The sequence below is a fragment of the Salmo trutta genome, chromosome 5, assembly GCF_901001165.1.
Source record: "Salmo trutta chromosome 5, fSalTru1.1, whole genome shotgun sequence".
Taxonomy (NCBI): domain Eukaryota; kingdom Metazoa; phylum Chordata; class Actinopteri; order Salmoniformes; family Salmonidae; genus Salmo; species Salmo trutta.
In genome coordinates, this window is record NC_042961.1 from 39,633,314 (window position 1) to 39,648,741 (window position 15,428).

Consider the following 15,428-nt stretch of genomic DNA (forward strand, 5'->3'; position numbering starts at 1 on the left):
CTGGAAGGATATTGACCTCATCCCGTCAGTAGAGGATGCCTGGTTGCTCTTCAAAAGTGCTGTCCTCACCATCTTAAATAAGCATGCCCCATTAAAAAAATGTAGAACTAAGAACAGATATAGCCCTTGGTTCACTCCCAGACTTGACTGCCCTTGACCAACACAAAAACATCCTGTGGCGTTCTGCATTAGCATCGAATAGCCCCCGCGATATCCAACTTTTCAGGGAAGTCAGGAACCAATATATTCAGTCAGTTAGGAAAGCTAAGGCTAGCTTTTTCAAACAGAAATTTGTTTCCTGTAGCACTAATTCCAAAAAGTTTTGGGACACTAAAGTCCATGGAGAATAAGAGCACCTCCTCCCAGCTGCTCACTGCACTGAGGATAGGAAACACTGTCACTACCGATAAATATATGATAATCGATCATTTCAATAGGCATTTTTCTACAGCTGGCCATGCTTTCCACCTGGCTACCCCTACCCCGGCCAACATCTCAGCACCCCCTGCAGCAACTTGCCCAAAACCCTACCGGACCTTCTCCACTATGCAATCTGTTTCCGAGCTGGTCATGGGTGCACCTCAGCCACGCTCAAGGTCCTAAGCGATATCATAGCCACCATCGATAAAAGACAGTACTGTGCAGCTGTCTTCGTCGACCTGTCCAAGGCTTTCAACTCAATCACCGCATTCTTATCGGCAGACTCAATAGCCTTGGCTTCTCAAATGACTGCCTCGCCTGGTTTACCAACTACTTCTCAGATAGAGTTCCATGTGTCAAATCGGAGGGCCTGTTGTCCGGACCTCTGGCAGTCTCTATGGGTGTGCCACAGGGTTCAATTCTCAGGCCGACTCTTTTCTCTGTATATATCAATGATGTCGCTCTTGCTGCTGGTGATTCTCTGATCCACCTCTATGCAGACGACACCATTCTGTATACATCTGGCCTTTCTTTGGACACTGTGCTAACAAACCTTCAAACGAGCTTCAACGCCATACAACACTCCTTCCATGGCCTCCAACTGCTTTTAAATGCTAGTCAAACTAAGTGCTTGCTCTTCAACCGATTGCTGCCCGCACCTGACCGACCGACCGACTAGCATCACTACTCTGGACGGTTCTGACCTAGAATATGTGGACAATTACAAATACCTTGGTGTCTGGTTAGACTGTAAACTCTCCTTCCAGACTCACTCATTTACAAAATAGCCTGCAACACTCTACTCAGCAAACTGGATGTAGTCTATCACAGTGCCATCCGTTTTGTCACCAAAGCCCCATATACAACCCACCACTGCAACCTGTATGCTCTCGTTGGCTGGCCCTTGCTTCATATTCGTCACCAAGCCCACTAGTTCCAGGTCATCTATAAGTCTCTGCTAGGTAAAGCCCCGCCTTATCTCAGCTCACTGGTCACCATAGCAACACCCACCCGTAGCACGCGCTACAGCCGGTATATTTCACTGGTCATCCTCAAAGCCAACACTTCCTTTGGCTGCCTTTCCTCCCAGTTTTCTGCTGCCAATGACTGGAACGAATCACTGAAGCAGGAGTCTTGTATCTCCCTCTCTAACTTTAAGCATCAGCTGTCAGAGCAGCTTACCGATCACTGTACCTGTACACAGCCAATCTGTAAATAGCACACCCAACTACCTCATCCCCATATTATTACTTACCCTCGTGCTCTTTTGCACCCCAGTATCTCTACTTGCACATCATCATCTGCACATCTATCACTCCAGTGTTAATGCTAAATTGTAATTATTTAGCCCCCATGGCCTATTTATTGCCTACCCCCTACTCTTCTACATTTGCACACACTATACATAGATTTCTCTATTGTGTTATTGACCGTGCGTTTGTTTATGTGTAACTTTGTGTTGTTGTTTTTGTCGCACTGCTTTGCTTTATCTTGGCCAGGTCGCAGTTGTAAATGAGAACTTGTTCTCAACTGGCCTAACTGGTTAAATAAAGGTGAAATTAAAAAAACCGGGGAAAAAACTGTATGTGTTATGTGCGTCCTTGCCTCTGTGTGTGTGTGTGTGTGTGTGTGTGTGTGTGTGTGTGTGTGTGTGTGTGTGACTCACCATGGGAATATCCCCGTAGCAGGTAGCAATGAGGAACCGGCACAGGTCTCCATGCTTCATGAAGGGTAGGATCACCAGAGGCACTGGCAGGGGAGAATCCTGCTCCTGCTCCAAAGTAACCCTGCAGGACAAACAGACATTACAACCAACTTTCAAAGGACGCCAATATTGCAGCCAGAATTTGGATGATGAATGGAATCTTGAATAGAATATTAGCATTGAAGTCAGCGTTAAAATACGTTTCAGAGTAAGGTGAGCTAGAAGTCTGATGACTTTATGGTCAAAATGCTGCATGTTCTCTGCTTCCTTCAGAAACGACTAAGTCCTCCTGAACGTGGATTCCAACTGAAGCCACATAGGGATCATATATAAAGTCCGAAGGAATAGGCTACATTAACTTTACATGGGGATAATTCAAGATATCCCTGAATGATGTGTACATCTCATGGTCTTGACCACTATTTTGATATCCATCCATTCCTCTGGAGTAAAGAGCCAAACTCTCCTGGAGGTACAGAGTCAAAACAGATTATAATTAACTGAAACATGCATAATTATCAGGATATATATCGACCAGATATACACTATAAATACAAAAGTATGTGGACATCCCTTCAAATTAGTGGATTGGGTTATTTCATCCACACTTGTTGCTGACAGGTGTATGAAATTGAGCACACCGCCATGCATTCTCCATAGACAAACGTTGGCAGTAGAATGGCCTTACTGAAGAGCTCAGTGACTTTCAACGCGGCACCATCATACGATGCCACCTTCCAACAAGTCAGTTCATAAAATGTCTGCCCTGCTAGAGCTCCCCCGGCCAACTGTAAGTGCTGTTATTGTGGAAACGTCTAGGAGCAACAACGGCTCAGCCGTGAAGCCACACAAGATCACATAACGGGATCGGCGAGTGCTAAATCGCGTAAAATATCATCTGTAACACTCACTACCGAGTTCTAAACTGCCTCTGGATGCAACCTCAGCAAAATAACTGTTCTTCAGGAGCTTCATGAAATGAGTTTCCATGGCCGAGCAGCCGCACACAAGCCTAAAATCACCATGCACAATGCCAAGCGTTGGCTGAAGTAGTTGGACTCTGGGGCAGTGGAAATTAGTTCTCTGGAGTGATGAATCACACTTCACCATCAGGCAGTCCGACAGACTAATCTGAGTTTGGCGGATGCCAGTAGAACACTACCTGCCCCAATGCAAAGTGCCAACTGTAAAGTTTAGTGGAGGCGGAATAATGGTCTGGGGCTGCTTTTCATGGTTCAGGCTAGGCCCCTTAGTTCCAGTGAAGGGAAATCTTCATGCTACAGCATACAATGACATTACAGACAAGTCTGTGCTTCCAAATTTGTGCCAACAGTTTGGGGATGGCCCTTTCCTGTTTCAGCATGACAATGCCCCCGTGCACAAAGTGGGGTCCATACCTCAATGAACCTCAACCCCAATGAACCTCAACCCCAATGAACACCTTTGGGATGAATTGGAACGCAGACTGCGACCCAGGCCTAATCCCCCAACATCAGTGCCCGACCTCACTAATGCTCTTGTGGCTGAATGGAAGCAAGTCCGCACAGCAATGTTCCAACATCTAGTGGAAAGCCCTCCCAGAAGAGTGCTGTTAAAGCAGCAAAGGGGGGACCAACTCCATATTAATACCCATGATTTTGGAAAGAGATGCTCGATGAGCAGGTGTCCACATACTTTTAGTGTAGTGTAGATAGGACTGTCAAATTAATTATCTTGGGTCACATAGTGTTTCTTGGCAGTTTTAGACTCACTACTGTTATTGACTTCCTGGGGCAAAGTGTGGCTCCTTTTAACGATGATAGGCCACACCTGAGTGAATAGGCACCAGCTCCACCTCCTCCTGGTCTTGACTGGAAAATAAATGTATTTCAACGTCTACATCAAAACTTGACCACAAAGGTCCCAAAGGCTCTGTCCCCAGGTAGTTATTTAGGTTTACCTGAGCTTGGTGTATGTGTTGCAGAGAACAAAGAGCAACAGGAACCAGAGCCAACAGCAGAAGGATAGTATAGCTCCTATAGTCAGCCAGGAAGAGGCACCCTCCAGAGGGGATGAGTGGGGGTCCAAGGGGATGGGGCCAGGGGTGTTTATCCCAGAAGATTTCTCGGTAGACAGACGTATACAGTATATGCACGCACGCACACACACACACACACACGTGGAAATTCTAACCAAGTGAGAGAGACTGTTGTTTCTTCAAACAATCAATCTTTCTTATCGATTTAGTATTTCAATAATGGAGCTGGTCAACGACCACCCATTGGTGATCGTTGAGAGCCCAACAAGCAGATTTGGGTTACAGCTCTTTATAGCAAAGTACATCCTCCTGAATGTTCATGACAAACAACATGTGTAGAATTATACAAAAAGGTACATTGTGCTATCAAGCAACAGACAGCGAGATTTACATTGCGGCAGGTTTCTGTCTCTAGGTCATTTACTGCTTGTTTATGCAGTGTTATCATCTCCGTTTTGTTCTCCTTAACACACAGATATTAACGCAACAAGTCCAGTGTTCTTCTGCATGTGGGAGAGAAACTGGAGGGAGGGTTAACCTGGCCCTGGCAGACAGGCCAGCATTTCACAGACACTAATCATTCAATGGAATGCAGGCTGTAGGTTCTATCACCAAGCCATCATAAATCAATTGCTAGCGCCAAGCCTCAGAGGCCCAACTCAGTCCCACAGACACAAATGAGAGAGTACTGGGAAGCCTTATATGATGCATAAACAGTATTAACCAGTATTAAACAGTATCCACCACTGCGATCTGTATGCTCTCATTGGCTGGCCTTCACTTCATAATCGTCGCCAAACACATTGGCTCCAGGTCATCTACAAGACCCTGCTAGGTAAAGTCCCCCCTTATCTCCGCTCACTGGTCACCATAGCAGCACCCACCTGTAGCACGCGCTCCAGCAGGTATATCTCTCTGGTCACCCCTAAAGCCAACTCCTCCTTTGGTCGTCTCTCCTTCCAGTTCTCTGCTGCCAACGACTGGAACGAACTACAAAAATCTCTGAAATTGGAAACACTTATCTCCCTCACTAGCTTTAAGCACCAGCTGTCAGAGCAGCTCACAGATCACTGCACCTGTACATAGCCCATCTATAATTTAGCCCAAACTACTACCTCTTCCCCTACTGTATTTATTTATTTTATTTATTTTGCTCCTTTGCACCATATTATTTATATTTGAACTTTGAACTTTCTTCAAACTACAAATCTACCATTCCAGTGTTTTTCTTGCTATACTTTATTTACTTTGCCACCATGGCATTTTTTTGCTTTTACCTCCCTTATCTCACATCATTTGCTCACATTGTATATAGTCTTATTTTTTTTTCTACTGTATTATTGACTGTATGTTGTTTACTCAATGTGTAACTCTGTGTTGTTGTATGTTGTCGAACTGCTTTGCTTTATCTTGGCCAGGTCGCAATTGTAAATGAGAACTTGTTCTCAACTTGCCTACCTGGTTAAATAAAGGTGAAATAAATAAATAAATAACACATCATCTTGCAATTTCCCACCATAACACACACACACACACACACACACAAAGTAGATATCATTTCAAGTGGCTTGGATTCATCCATCCTGACAATCCATGTCCTTCTAAAATGACTCCTCTTCCTGGGCGAATTGTGGATCCAATAGCAGATGCAGGGCATCTTTCCGTGCAATCCATTTGGTCAGTACTGATCTGCATTTGTTGTTGACAGCACATGCTTGATAGACTGGGACTTCCGTCTCTGAACCCATCTTCAGTGCTTTCTCTGTCCTCTGTAGTGACATGAGAGGATGACACATGCTTGTGCTTGTCACGAATCCCATCGAAGGTGGCTCCCCTGCCTGCTCGGGCGGCGCTCGGCGGTCATCGTCACCGACCTACTAGCCGCCGCTGATCCTTTTTTCCTTTTCATTTGGTATGTCTTATTGTTTGCACCTGTCCCTCATTTGGTTTATTGATTTTGGTTATTTAAGCCTGGTTAGCCCGCCCAGTGTTGTGCGGGATTATTTTAGCGTCAGGTTGTAATTTATCGTTGGATGTGCTGGCGTTTATTTACTTATTATTAATTGCAGGCTGTGCACCTGTTTTGGGCACTTGGCAATTTACCCACGCCGTTTGTGTTGGCGTTTATCGTGTTGGCTTTTGTTCAAAATAAACACGAAGTTCTGTACCTCTGCTCTCTGCGCCTGACTCCTACCACCACTCCTAGCAACCGTCTGACAGTGCTTAACCAGTGTCTGGGAAACTGTCCCAAAATGTATTTTACGAATGATCTATGAAGGAAGTGGTAACTGTTATTTTTCTACCCCATTCCTTCAAATAATCTTAACCCCCACAGCGTCTACTGTTTCTGCTAGGCATAGGGAGGAGAATGGGAAACCTGCTATATGTACTGCTTTAAGTTTAGGATCAGATGTCCATTTCAGACCAGCCAGTTTGATTGGAGTTAAAGGGTTCCACTGGAAGGAAGAGGAGAAAGGGGAAAGAGGAGAGAGGATGGGAAGTAAAAGTCGTTCATTTAGAATGTTTCTTGGTAGCCTGTATCTGAAACAACAGTATACACTTCACACACATGGTTATGGGCTTGAAAAAAAGAAGACACCTGTACCATGTCAGATATAGAGTTGAAATGTATTACATTTTGGAGTTTTCATCCCAATATTACACTTTATATTCACCACCGAAGACTGAAATAACAAAACCGTTTGACATAGAAACACTTGATTTTCTTAATTTAAAAATAGTAATGTTTATTAATTATGAAAAATATTAATAACATTCCACCCATGAGGCCGCTAGGTAATCTGCATGCAGGAAAGGGCTACAAACTGATATGAACCATAACGACTCAATATCACCATCTGCCGGTAACTCCAACACACTCATATTATTTCATTTTACTGTCCTAAAAAGGAATGTATACCGGTTCGTACATAAATAAATCTCCATTCAGGCTTCAAAGGCCACGGCAAAGGTACATTTCCTTCTTAAATCGAACTGGGAAAATATGCGTAGGGTACTAGGGGGTAACTAGTCCTCCCTAAGAACAATGTCTAATTGCTGACACAAAAAAAAGCAACGTTTGGATTAAAATTGGTATGTGGATGAAGGTCATGCTTAGGCGAATAAACTAGAAAGGGAAATAAATGGCTACAGTTTTTGTTATTTTATGAAATGTTTTTAGAAAAGGGGTGTTGGCCCCTGGGGGCGCCAGTTACCCCGATAGAAGATTATGGCATAGGGTTTCACACAAGTGTGATAAAATCCATTTAATCAGATTTATTTAGAAATTATTTAATAAGTATTACTTAACAGCTAAGTCTAGTTGTCTGATTTTAATTTATTAAATAAAATATGGGGGGAAAATGATGTTGCACATGTCCTGGACTTCCTGACAGGCCACCCCCAGGTGGTAAGGGTAGGTAACAACATATCTGCCATGCTGATCCTCAATACGGGGTCCCCTCAGGGATGCGTGCTCAGTCCCCTCCTGTAATCCCTGTTCACCCATGACAGCATGACCAGGCACGACTCCAAGACCGTCATTAAGTTTGCCGACGACTGTAATGCGTGCGTACTGGCGGCAGAGAAGTCAGGCGCAGGAGAGCAAAGACTGTGTTACAATGGTGCAGTTTAATAATAAAAATCACAGTGAACAAAACAATAAATAAATACAATGGGACAAAACCCTTCACACGCCAGACATAACGTGCACAAACTCTTACAATAAAGAATTCCGGACAAGGACATGTGGGGAACAGAGGGTTAAATACACAACATGTAATTGATGGAATTGAAACCAGGTGTGAGGGAAGACAAGACAAAACCAATGGAAAATGAAAGGTGGATCGGCGATGGCTAGAAGGCCGGTGACGTCGACCGCCGAACGTCGCCCGAACTAGGAGAGGAACCGACTTCGGCGGAAGTCGTGACAACGACACAACAGTGGTATGCCTGATTGCCGATCCTCAGGACAAAGGAGGACAGGGCTGTAGTGGAGCAGGTTGAGAGCTTCAAGTTCCTTGGTGTCCATATCACCAACAAACTATCATGGCTCAAACACACCAAGACAGTTGTGAAGAGGGCACGACAAAGCTTATTCCCCCTCAGGAGACTGAAATGATTTGGCATGGGTCCTCAGATCCTCAAATTCTTCAGCTGCACCATCGAGAACATCCTGACTGGTTGCATCACTGTCTGATATGGCAACTGCTCGACCTCCGACCGCAAGGCACTACAGAGGGTAGTGTGTACGGCCCAGTACATCAATGGGGCCAAGCTTCCTGACATCCAGGACCTCTATACCAGGCGGTGTCAGAGAACGGCCCTAAACATTGTCAAAGACTCCACCTACCCTAGTCATAGACTGTTCTCTCTGCTACCCCACGGCAAGCGATACCGGTGCTACTCTCTGTTTATTATCCATGCATAGTCACTTTAACTCTACCTACATGTACATATTACCTCAATTACCTCAACAAACCTGTGCCCCCGCACATTGACTCTGTACCAGTACCCCCTGTATATAGCCTCGCTACTGTTATTTTACTGCTGCTAATTATTAGTTATTTTTACTTTTTTGTTATTTCTATTTTTACTAAACACTTATTTTTCTTAAAAATGCATTGTTGGTAAAGGGCTGGTAAGTAAGCATTTCACTGTAAGGTCTGTTGTATTCAGCGCATGTGACAAATAAAATGTGATTTTATTTTATTTAGTAAGTTTGCTAGCTAGCACTCCTAGCAGCTTATGTTAACTAGCTAGTTGGCTCGCATTTCCTGCAAGTGAACTCGCTAGCGAGCAAGTTAGCAAAAACTAGCACTAACTGGGCTAGTCATTGTCTAAATGATGGGTAGAAACACATTCATTACCATAAAGGGGTAACTAGCTCCCAGGGGCCAGTTACCCCCTAGCAGACGCTCTTATCCAGAGCGACTTACAAATTGGTGCATTCACCTTATGATATCCAGTGGAACAACCACTTTACAATAGTACATCTATATCTTTTTTTTGGGGGGGGGGGGGGGTTAGAAGGATTACTATATCCTATCCCAGGTATTCCTTAAAGAGGTGGGGTTTCAGGTGTCTACGGAAGGTGGTGATTGACTCTGCTGTCCTGGCATCGTGAGGGAGCTTGTTTCACCATTGGGGTTACTACTTTACTCAAAAACTATATTTTTCTCTCTAAACAAGTGGATTATTTATCTTAAGGCCTTCATTGTTGTATATTTAAAAAACAATTGTAGATCTAACTTCATATATCTACAACTTTTTCCAAATGTAAAAACATTTGATCAACTTACCACATTATCGTTTTAGTTGAAATTTCTCAGAAAGTTGTGATGACACACAAAATTAATTAAATGTTAACTAGCAACAAAATAACCAAAGTAACCATTGCGTCAATAAAGTGGCCGACTTCTTTTGCAAAATCCATCTCATGTGCTACAGAATCACCACTAATCAAACAATAGTGCTAGGTGCCTTCACACTTGAATTAAAGGGTAACTACTCTCAAAAACCACCATTTCTTAGATTTTTCCCAGACCTCAAAAGTGGTCTCCTGATGTGGTTTATGCATTATTATGGACTTTAAAAAAGTATGTTCTAACAGAAAAACCACAACATTTGAGAAAATCTGAAACCTGTGAATTTCTGACTCAGTTTATCTGTTTCAATAGTAGGCCTACTATTATCCTACTGCACATTACAGCTTGGGTTGGCCTGGCTGTGAAAGACCAATATGGGATTCATCAATGTAGGTCATTTAGAGTGTATGGCGCTGTTACTCATAGAATTCTTCACACAGGGCGCCTTTCCTTCACCGGTGGGGCTGTTTGGAAAAATTGTGACAAAATTAGAGTATACACACTTCTCCAGGCAACACTACATGTATTGGATTTGTTGGCATGAACTCCTTTTACAGAACATTATTCAAATCAAATCACATTTTATTTGTCACATGTGCAGAATACAACAGCTGTAGACCTTACAGTGAAACGCTCAATCAAGAGTGTGTCCATGAAATGTCTTACTGACAGTTGTGGCTGCTTTGCGTGATCTATTGTTGTCTCTACCTTCTTGCCATTTGTGCTGTTGTCTGTGCCCAATAATGTTTGTACCATGTTTTGTGCTGCTACCATGTTGTTTTGCTACTATGTTGCTACCATGCTGTGTTGCCATGTGTTGCTGCCTTGCTATGTTGTTGTCTTAGGTCTCTCTTTATGTAGTGTTGTGTTGTCTCTCTTGTCGGGAAAGTGTGTTTTGTCCTATATTTATATGTTATATATTTTTTGTTTTAATTCCAGCCCCCGTCCCCGCAGGAGGACTTTTGCCTTTTGGTAGGCCGTCATTGTAAATAATAATTTGTTCTTAACTCACTTGCCAAGTTAAATAAAGGTTAAATAAAATAAAATTTAAAAAGCTTACTTACAAGTCCTTAACCAACAATGCAGTTTTAATGCTGCGCCACTCGGGAGCATAATCAATCACATTTATTTTGTAAAGCCCTTCACAATTTTAATAATAAAGATGAAACATTTAAGTCAAATTATAAAGTTAGTGAGATTTAAAGTAGAATACATGTATTTTTCACCCCAGATGCAATATGAAATGAATGTAATGATTGTTTTGTTAATAGGTGTATTAAATTATATGTTCATAAAAAGTGCAATTGATAGACAAAATTATGAATATCAATAAAACAAATTGGATCTGAATGCTCCCGCTAATCACCCTATTCTCTCTCTGTGCCTGAGGGCACCCTGGCCTGATGATTCCTGGCTGTGCCTGTCCCCAATCCACCTGGTCGTACTGCCTATCATGTGCTGCTGATTACCTGGCGTGCCCCGGACTGTTCCCCGACTATCATCCCCCTTACCACCACACCACAAACCTTGACTTCCTAAAACATGAAAAGCCATCTGATCTTACAGTCTTGAAGTGTTTGCACCCTCTATTAATTGTGGGTTTTAGGCTGGATATCTGTAAAACACTGTGACAATTTGCTGATGTAAAAATGGTTTGCAAAATAAATGTGATTGATTGAAGTGTGCTTTCTTTTATTTCGTGATACAGTACATAATCAGATAAGATTGACTTACAAGATTTGTTAAAATAAATCCTTTCATATAATATATAATTTCACCCAGAGTCATCACCATCATCAAAATTTCCTCACCAAGACCAGTATACGTTGGTCCCTTCAAAATGGTGCACAATCCAGTTTGTCTATGTTCCCATATATCTATGTATCAAAAAAAAAAAAAAAAAAGCACACTTCAAATTGTATTTATTTAACAAGTCAGTTAAGAACAAATTCTTATTTACAATAACAACCTACCTCGGCCAAACCCTCCCCTAACGACGCTGGGCCAATTGTGCACCTCCCTATGGGACTCCCAATCACGGCCGGTTGTGATACAGCCTGGGATCGAACCAGGGTCTGTAGTGATGCCTCTAGCACTGAGATGCAGTGCCTTTGTGCTCCCGAGTGGCGCAGCGGTCTATCAAATTTATTTTGTAAATCCCTTTTTACATCAGAAACCTTTGAGCTAGAGCTGTCAAAAAAATGGGGTGGTCTGGCATGAAATCAAAATACTGTGAAGCGCACAGACAGTCTATTTACAGTAGCGGCAAAACTCCTTTCCCTACTTTGTCTTCTATTTGTATTTTGAATAAAATTATGATTGTATTCATCTTAGCAGTGTAATGTAGGCCTAGTAGGCTACGATGCATTATACAACCGGTGGGTCAAATCCTGAATGCTGATGACTTAAAAACCCAATCCAGTGTCTATTCCACAAGTTACCACCGGCTAATAATATGATGTTAAAATGCCTATTTACTCTGTTCCATCTCACTGCGCAATCCACTGTTTCATCATCCCAGGCAGGGAAGTTATAAACTTGATCTCCACGGGGGGCCAGTACAAATAAATGCATGAAATGAAATGTATGCATTCATTACTGTAAGTCTGCTAAATGACTAAAATGTAAAAAAATAAAAAAAATAAAAAGCATCTAGACATTATCAATATACTGTGCAAATAAATGTCCATGGAAAAATTGAAAACGAAATGAAGTGCGGCTAGTTCGCAGTCTTTCCAGCTTCAGTTTGAAGTTATTGTGTTGTTGGCTAGCTCCTCTGAACAACAGTGTCCTAATGAGAGAGAACATTTTCTATGCCAGGCGAAATCGTGCCTCATTAGCTCATTCTTCTGGATGTATCCAAATAATTGTCACTAGAAAACAGCTTAAACAAATGCAGCTACTGTTGTTATTCTGTCTGCTATTCTGTAAATTAGCTGTAGCTGGCTAGCTAGCAAGCAAGGGATAACAATGTTGCCAGCCAGTATGGCAATGGAACATTTAGAACGAACGACTGGGTCGCATGCATAGAGTAGATACAGGAAAAAAAAGACTGAACAACTGGGTCGCATCTCTGGCAACCGGATCAATGGAAACCGTATATTTGTTTCGGGACTATATCTTGTGGAAGGATGAAATAGTATGAATAAATTAATCAAAATAAAGTTTAATGAAAATATGTCAATCATTATTTGAATATGTTGGTAACCTCTCAGGCCTAACACCATGCCAATATATCCTCCAAACACCGGCTTCTCTGGTATCACCATTTAATTAGCAGGATACTACTAGAACAATTTAAAAGGAAACGATTATTAATCTAATAAATGTGACACTATATCCTACAGTACAGTGAATTGCATTGAGAGGAGCTTGAACACCTGAGTGACTTACCTTCCTCAGAGGTTGTTTGCGCAAAAGGTACCGACCCCATATATCCATCACCAAAGTACAACATTCCACCTGATGGCCGACATTGTCTGCACACTTCAAAGTCTGTCAATAGAAATCAGAACACACTGTCCTCCAGCAATGAAGAGGTGGCCAAGCTAGCACATTTGATTCCTTGAAAGTTGTGGGAACGTAATGTTTTTGGTTTCACATTGTTTGTGGGAATTAAGCTATATGTTTACGGACCTGTAAAACTTTTTTAAACATTCTGAAAACAGAAGTGAAAATGTTGCCTGTTCTGGGAACTTTATTTTTAGGTTGCAGGGAGGTTCTGGGAACGTTTTATTCTGGTTCCTTGAAAGTTACCTGGGAGGTTTTATTAACACAGAACAGAAAAAAATGGTTAGGCAAAAACTTCCTTAAAACCTTCACTGAATGTTTCAATAAGACTTAACACTGCTAGCTCATTTGGGGTTAACTTTAAGTGTAGATAGAACACATGGAAATTCATTTCCTTAGGCATTAATCATTCAAACAAATACTTTTGTAATTGTGACACAGCATCAGTGAGATTTGAACCTATAATATTCAGTTCTGTCCATGGAATTAGTCCACTGCACCACCATAATTTTTAATTTATTTACTTATGTAACCTTTAACTAGGCAAGTCAGTTAAGAACAAATTCTTATTTACAATGACGGCCTACCAAAAGGCAAAAGGCCTTCTCAAGCTCTAAACCCAGAGAAAGCAGAGAAAGCCTATTGGACACTAAGAAAGCTTTGTTGTAGAGCGTTTAAACACAAAATCCGGGGAGGGGCCAGCTGAGTATAAGACTGTATCATCTGCATATAAATGGATGAGAGAGCTTCCTACTGCCTGAGCTATGTTGTTGATGTAAATTGAGAAGAGTGTGGGGCCTAGGTTCGAGCCTTGGGGTACTCCCTTGGTGACAGGCAGTGGCTGAGACGGCAGATGTTCTGACTTTATACACTGCACTCATTGAGAGAAGTAGTTAGCAAACCAGGCCAAAGACCCCTCAGAGACACCAATATTCCTTAGCCGGCCCACAAGAATGGAATGGTCTACCGTATCAAAAGCTTTGGCCAAGTCAATAAAAATAGCAGCACAACATTGCTTAGAATCAAGGGCAATGGTGACATCATTGAGGACCTTTAAGGTTGCAGTGACACATCCATAACCTGAGCGGAAACCATATCAGAGAGAATACTATAGACATCAAGAAGCCAGTCAGTTGATTATTGACAAGTTTTTCCAACACTTTTGATAAACAGGGCAAAATAGAAATTGTCCTATAACAGTTAAGATCAGCTTGATCTCCCCCTTTAAATAAAGGATGAACCGTGGCTGCCTTCCAAGCAATGGGAACCTCCCCAGAGAGGAGAGACAGATTAAAAATGTCAGAGATAGGCTTAGCGATTATAGGGGCAGCAACCTTCAAGAAGAAAGGCTCGAAACCATCTGACCCAGATGTTTTTTTGGGGTCAAGTTTAAGGAGCTCCTTTAGCACCTCGGATTCAGTGACCGCCTGCAGGGAGACATTTTGTAGTGGGGCAGGGGAAAAAGAGGGAGGAGCATCGGAGCTAGTCGCATTGGAAGGGGTGGGAGATGAGGAAATGTTGGACGGGCAAGGAGGCATGTCTGAATCAAATAGGAATTCTGACTTAATGAAGTGGTGATTAAAAAGCTCAGCCATGTGCTTCTTTTTTTTGTACCTCTTTTTCCTCCCCAATTTCGTGGTATCCATTTGGTAGTTACAGTCTTGTCTCATCGCTGCAACTCCCGTACGGCCTTGGGAGAGGCGAAGGTCGAGAGCCGTGTATCCTCTGAAACACAACCCAAGCAAGCCGCACTGCTTCTTGACACAATGCTCACTTAACCCGGAAGCCAGCCGCACCAATGTGTCGGAGAAAGCACCGTTCACCTGGCGCCTGGCCCGCCACAGGAGTAACTGTAACGGTCGTCATACGTCATGGACCAAGGCGCAGCGGGTTGAGTGCTCATCTTAACTTTATTAGAACACGTAACAAACAAAACAAGAAAACGATCGAACGAACAGTGTTGCAGGCTAACACACAGCAGTACAACAACAACTTCCCACAAAGGGACAGGTCCCAACAGGGCTACTTAAGTAGGACTCTCAATCAGCAACAACGATATACAGCTGTTCCTGATTGAGAGCCATACCAGGCCAACAAAGAAATACACAGCATTGAAAAACATAGAAATACAAAACAAGAACATTACCCAAAAACCCCGGAACACATAAATCAAACACCCCTCTTACATAAATACATATCCCATTAAACCCTGAAACACATAAAACAAATACTCCCTGCCACGTCCTGACCAAACTACAATAACCAATAACCCCATATACTGGTCAGGACATGACAGTAACTAGTGCACGATGGGACAAGGACATCCCTGCTGGCCAAACCCTCCCCTAACCCAGATGATGCTGGGCCAATTGTGCACCGCCCCGTGGGTCGCAGCCGGTCACGGCCGGCT